Here is a 6,507-nt window from a genome sequence, read left to right on the forward strand (position 1 = left end):
CTGTTTCTTATTTTTCTTCTGCACCCCCTGCATTCTCCACCCATCCCTTCCTTCAGTCTCTCCTCCATCAGCACTCCCTCCATCTAAACATCCAGCCCACCTCCCCTCCACATGGGAGCCCGTACCTGCTATCCAGATCTCTCTCTCACACACACACACACACACACACACACACACACACACACATGCCAATGGTTAGAGGTGATTTGATTGCCTCGTGCCGTGGACACACAATACCACTCCTCCAAACATTTGTAACTCTGCTCAAACAATGTATGCTGTGTTTGCAGTTTTCAGATGGATTTAAGAATTTGCGAGTGTGTTTTCATGTGTTCATGTATCGGATATAGAGGCCGTCTTTTCAAACCACTTCCACACAGGCGAGACGGGTCACCCTCTCTCCCAGGTGTCATCCGTGTGCCTCTACACTTGTGATGAGATGGAGAGTCTAGACACACAAACACACGTAAACTGTCCAATTAGCTCCTGACATGAAAATTGGCACTTAGTGAAGTTTTCCTGCAGTTTATTGAGTTAACAGGTCAGGTATATAAATGGACATTAGACAGCAGCAGTAGAAGGCACATACATAACTGACGGTACCTCTCTCTCACTTTCCCTCCGTTTCTTTATGTCACTCACTAACTCGCCCTCGGGGCCTCAACTAGCATCTCTTTTTATCTAAATGTTTTTCTTTTTTTCAAGGAGGAGATGATGGAATGATTCCTGAAATTTTACCCTGTCAAAATGTGTCTACGCACACACATGTGCATGTGTGTGTGTGTGTGTGTGTGTGTGTTAACACATTTATACAAAACTGGCTCCTTCATCCACCAAATATCACACACTTTCTGTATGCTATTTTTTTCTATCTGTCACACATATCCACAAAAAGCATCTTTGTTCTTGTCCTATCTGGACAGGGCGAAAGATAAACAAGCATTCTTTCAGGGGGAGATGAAAGAGTGCTGGAATGATTGTGAGGGAGGAGGAGAAGCTTGGTGGGGGTGATAAGATCTGACCCTAATTATGTGGGTGCAATAGAGCCCCGTATTGGAAAGGGGAGGGGGACGGGGGGGGGAGGGGGGGGGAGGTGGAGGGCCTCTCCCACAGACATAAAAACAACTAATTTCAGATACAGCGTTACTGTTACAGGATGTTACTGTTGCTAATCAGGATTTGGGCATCACTGAAAAATCTAAAACCTGCAATAAGGAGCCATGTGGTTTCTTTATCAGTCTTCTAAGCATACATTACTGGGTTTATATCGGGCCAGATGTTTTGTTAAAGGACTAGTTTGATATTTTAGGACGTATGCTAACTTGCTTTATGCAGAGAGTTAGACGAGAACATTGATACTGCTTGCATGTCTGTATGGAGCTGGAGCCAGCAGATGATTAGCTTAGCATAAAGACTGGAAATAGGAGGAAACAGCTATCCTGGCTTTTCCTGAAGGTTATAAAAAAGCTCACAAATTAGCATGTTGTATTGTATTAGTTTACCCTACAAAAACCCCACAAAATGACAGCTAGCACATTAACACACTGTATGTGTGTTTTCCTCTTGCTTTTAGTTTTTCTGCTAAGCCCAACTAACTGTGTCCTGGCACAAGCAACATGTCAAACAAATTTTTTAAATTAAAAATTACTTTTATAATTTTTTTAGCCTCTCCTTTTGTAGGAACGCCCAGATCACATTCACACAGTTCCTCATTCATACCTGGATGCTGCCCAGTACAACCACAGTCTGATCTGCTGGCCACTGAAGCGGTTGGAGGCTAAGGGCCATTGCTCAAGAGTGGTTGAAATGAGGCAGGGACAAGCATTGCTCTTTCCCTTTCCCCACCCAGACGTCATCCTGCCATTTTGGGGATTGAACCGACGACCTCCCGGTCGCAAGCTTGCATCTCTAACCTTTTGTCTCTAACCGGTGGCAGTTTCACGGAATCGCAACAAATTCCATCATGATCCCATGGGAGAATTCCGTGAATTCCCCTAAAATTAAGGAAAAAGGTCGTGGGTGGGCGTACGGTTCCGTGACACGCGGGAAGAACGGTACGGATGGGTTTAGGAAAAGAAGAAAGCCACTTTAGGAAATGATGCACGAACCCCAGTCTCTTGAGTGAAAGTCCTGTGTTTGACCCATCCACCCCTCCCAACCAGCCTCTTTGCGCGGATTTTTGGGCTTGCATACTACTCGCTACCATAGCCGCTCCTAATGCTACGTCATCTTCTCATTGACTTTACATTGGCGTTGTTTTCCGTGGTGGCCACACAGACTTTTCACACAGTACGCATTGCGGTGTTCGTGATCATTTCCCAAAATTCTGTGAAACCAAGATCATGTTTGGGTTTTTCAGCGGACGCTTGCTAGTTTCTAATTAAACAGTGTTACATGTTAAGATAGGGTCTGTTCAAGTCTTCCAAAAGAAACATTCATTGTTCCTTTGGGCGTCGTCTAAAACACAGCTGGTCAGCAGGTGACGCAGCTCTCTTGGTGGAAACTTGGCAAGATGAGTGTTGATGAAATCCTCAAACCCCATTGCATAAATAATAGAAATAAATAGATTTAATGGTTAAACAAAGAACATGGGATTGTTTATCCGTGCATGTCAGAACTCTTATTATCAGTAACAAATGTTGGTAGGTAAAAACTCTTCATGAGTGTCTCATTTAAAAGGAAGTTATCATCCTTCATAAAGTTTTTTTGGTTTTAAGTTTTGCTCTGCAGCCTTTTTCCAGAATGGAATGAAGCAATCTATCTCAAAAGGCAAATCATGTTTTCATGTTGAAGAAAGATAAACAGCAGCTAAAAGAATGTTTTTACCAGCCTTCAAACCCAAAAATGCCTCTAACTACTTACTCTGTTGTTTTATCTAAACTATGAAAGATAGGAAAATTATGCATCAACAACTCTTTAAACCATTAGTTTAAATGCATGAACCATTTATAAAGAATGTCTCATAAGAAAGTGGTATGATTTTTGTATACATGGAACCCATATTGTTTAGGACAGGAAGTAATTGGACTAGTCAGTATAAACTTATAGAGTTTCCTCATTGGTAATTTTATACCCTTTTTAGGGGGGCTCAAGGCCCCCTAGAGTTAATCTCAGCCCCTTCTGAAAATTATAATAACAAAAAAAAATGTTGTGCTTTAAATGAGCGTTTGCGAACTTGCCTGTCAGTGACAGAGGACAAACAGGTTCAAAGGGCTTGAAACTGGTTTAATATCCTGTTTTAGTGTAGACGATACCATGCACCTGTAACCTAGTCAAGGAAGGGGTTAATCGGAGGAGCTTGTGCCAGACTCCCGCCTTTGGCTGAGTCTCTATCTAATCTGGCAGAGGGAAAGCAGGCGTGCGGTTGGTAGTCCCCAGAGAAGAAATTGGTAATTCCACGGCACAGATTAAAACCCAAAGTGAAACATACATTGCTGAATGTCAGAACAATGTGTCAAACCGGTTGTTATTCCTGTGACTTATAACGTGTCAGGTTTAGTTGCTGCTGCTATAAATGAAGCTCTAAACCCAAACAGTGGAGTTGCGAGCCAAAAAAAACAAATCAATGTTGGCACAATGATACTGGATTAAAGGTCACATAATGGAATGTATATGTTATTAATCTGGCAAGGAGAAATTACAAATTACACTGAATTACACACACATGCTCATTACCTATATGTGCACTTAATGGAGAGATGTCCGAGTGAGGGGGGGCTGCCTATGGAAAGGAACCCTGCACAGTTGGTGCCTTGCTCAAGAGCAGCTTGGCAGTGCCCAAGACAGCTATACATATTTATGTCTATACTATACTTTGGGTATCTTGTACTGGGATTGAACCGGCAACCTTCCAGTTCCCAACCCAACTCCCTGCTGGCTGAGCTACTACCACCCCAAACCCTTGGGTTCTACTAGAAACCCGAACATGTTTTAGTGTTATTAAAAACCCTTATTTGTCTCACCCCATCTGTCTGAATATACATGTAATCACCTTCTGTCTGAAAAGCTCCATCAGAGCACCTGTCTCTTTAGGCCCCCACTTGAAAACCCCCAGTCTGCCCTGATTGGTCAGTGTTTCCAGGGTCTTCCGTCGTCAGTGCGTCATTGCAGCGGGGGAATGACAGTAACGGCACTGGAGCAGCATTTTCCACCTAGTTGTGACATTCAATTCAATTCAATTTAATTTTATTTATAGTATAAATTCATAACAAGAGTTATCTCGAGACACTTTACAGATAGAGCAGGTCTAGACCACAATCCAGAATTTACAAGGACCCAACAGTTAGTGGTTTCCTCCAGAGCAATGGTCTGTGTACATGTCTCTGTGGATTGAGTGTTTTCAACTTTACATAGCACCTCAACCCATCATCAAACAGTTTGGATCTGCCATTTGTTTCTTTAGAAAATAAAACACACAATCCTTCAAAATAAGTTCACTGACTGGATTGGCTGTTCAAGAACATTCTTCTTCTTGGGCATAAATGTCCGACTGCATTTCTTTTACTCCACTGACCTTAATATGGTTTTCACTTGGTTTTGAAAATAAAAATATATAAAAATACTGTGGTACGGTTGATTTTACCATGTTGCAACCCGAGGCCTCATAAATTACACAAGGGCCAATCCCTCACAGTAAAACACTCCAAGGCACGCTGTAAGATTGAGTTATCAAGAGAGGAGGAAGGAATGATGTTTGGAGGGTGTGTGTGTTGGGGGGGTGGGATGAAAGAGAGTGCATGGTGATAAGATTGAAATAACTCAGCAGTGTGTTTACTTAAAGAGTCAGTGGTGCTGGTTGCAGTCCAGACCAGCTGAGAGTTGTCTCCTGGAGGGAGGAAGTGTGTGTGTGTGTGTGTGTGTGTGTGAGAAAGTTAATGCTCATTCATTCCATAAGTATCATACAAAAGGTCAATGGCCTTAAGAGCTTGCATCATATACAATAAAAGCAGGAATGCTCTAAATCATGCTGGATCTTTCTCTACTGTCTGTCTCTCTCTGTCTTTGTTTCTCGTTCCCTTTCCATCAATTTCTCCCTCTCTCTCTCTCTCTCTCTCTCTCTCTCTCTCTCTCTCTCTCTCTCTCTCTCTCACACACACACACTCTTTAAGGATTAAATGTGGATCAGGGTGCCCTGTTGCAGCCAATCACAGCCATCCCGAAGTCTTTTGTGCCAAGTGTGTGTTTTTTGGAGCTATGTGTACTCAGTAGACCACAAAATCCAAACACATGCATGCACGCAACGCAAGACCATTGACACACACACAAACAGACACACACACATATACATAGATGCGTAAACGCAGCATGTGCTGCCTTCAAAATTCTCCTGCTGTGCCTCATATTTTGTTTAATTTAATTTTTCAATTTGAACTAGAGAGCCACCATTTCTTCAAACTACAAGATACTTTTACTTTTACTTATTTAAGTTTTGTTTCTGAGAAATCATGTTTTTTCAATCACTTTAGCATGGCCGATGGCTCATACTACTATGCCCAGGTGCCATTGCTATGGACATTTATACATACAGTCCCACTTCATAACTCACAAAATAATATCAATTTTAATTGCATTTTGTCAGGAAAATAGAAAAACTAAAAAATATATATGGACATTGACCATATGCCTGCCTTGCGTTGAGTGAAGAAAGCCAGTAAGCAGCTAGATGAATTGGTTTTCATAGAAGTATTTGGGAAAGAACCTTATTTGTATCTTAAATTTCACGACATCGCTGCCTGTGGTTTACAATGAATGAAGTGAACATGCTTGTTAACACATCTTGGTGTTTCTTTACATGCAGAAAAAATAAAACTAAAACCCTCATTCATTTTGGGTTCCAGCCGATAGTTTGAGAAAGCAGGATCTAGTGCTGTGGTATTTTCCTATTCCTACTGTCACCCTCTCTCTTTACATGCTCTGCTGCTTTTCATTCTCTCATATGGTGATTGCTGTCTGTTTTTCAAGGGCCCAGAAGTAGTTCCCTAGTGGATGGGGGTCCGTGATACTTTACAGATGTGTATGCCTGTGTGTCTTTGTGTGTGGGAGTGGGGGTACGCCATCGCAGTTTCCACTGATCTGTTCTTGGATCAAGCGGGGCCCATCAGATGAAGAGAGCTCCTGAATGGGGCTGCAGGTTTCACCTCACTAACAACTGCAAACCTGAGACATGGGGATTCACAGTAGTATGTACAGTATACACATGCATGGATGTGTTGCTCTCCCTGCCAACCAGTATTCCCGTTCTGTCATTTAAAAGCAGGACCCAACAAGGCTGCATTTATTAACCAAAGAAATCCTTTGGAAATCCCAAGTAATCCTCCTTAAGTTTCCTACAGCCCCCTTTTAAACACTCAAAACAGCTTACCTCATGCTTTGCCTCATCAAGGATCTGCATTTACAAGCAGAATAGACAAAAGATGGAGACGCCTACCACTCAATAATCAAAGACAGGCTGATTGAATAGCAAGCAGACTCAGAGGCACCCAGCGCTTGTCATTTGGGTCACTGTGT

Source organism: Etheostoma cragini, chromosome 17 (genome assembly GCF_013103735.1).
Source record: "Etheostoma cragini isolate CJK2018 chromosome 17, CSU_Ecrag_1.0, whole genome shotgun sequence".
Classification (NCBI taxonomy): domain Eukaryota; kingdom Metazoa; phylum Chordata; class Actinopteri; order Perciformes; family Percidae; genus Etheostoma; species Etheostoma cragini.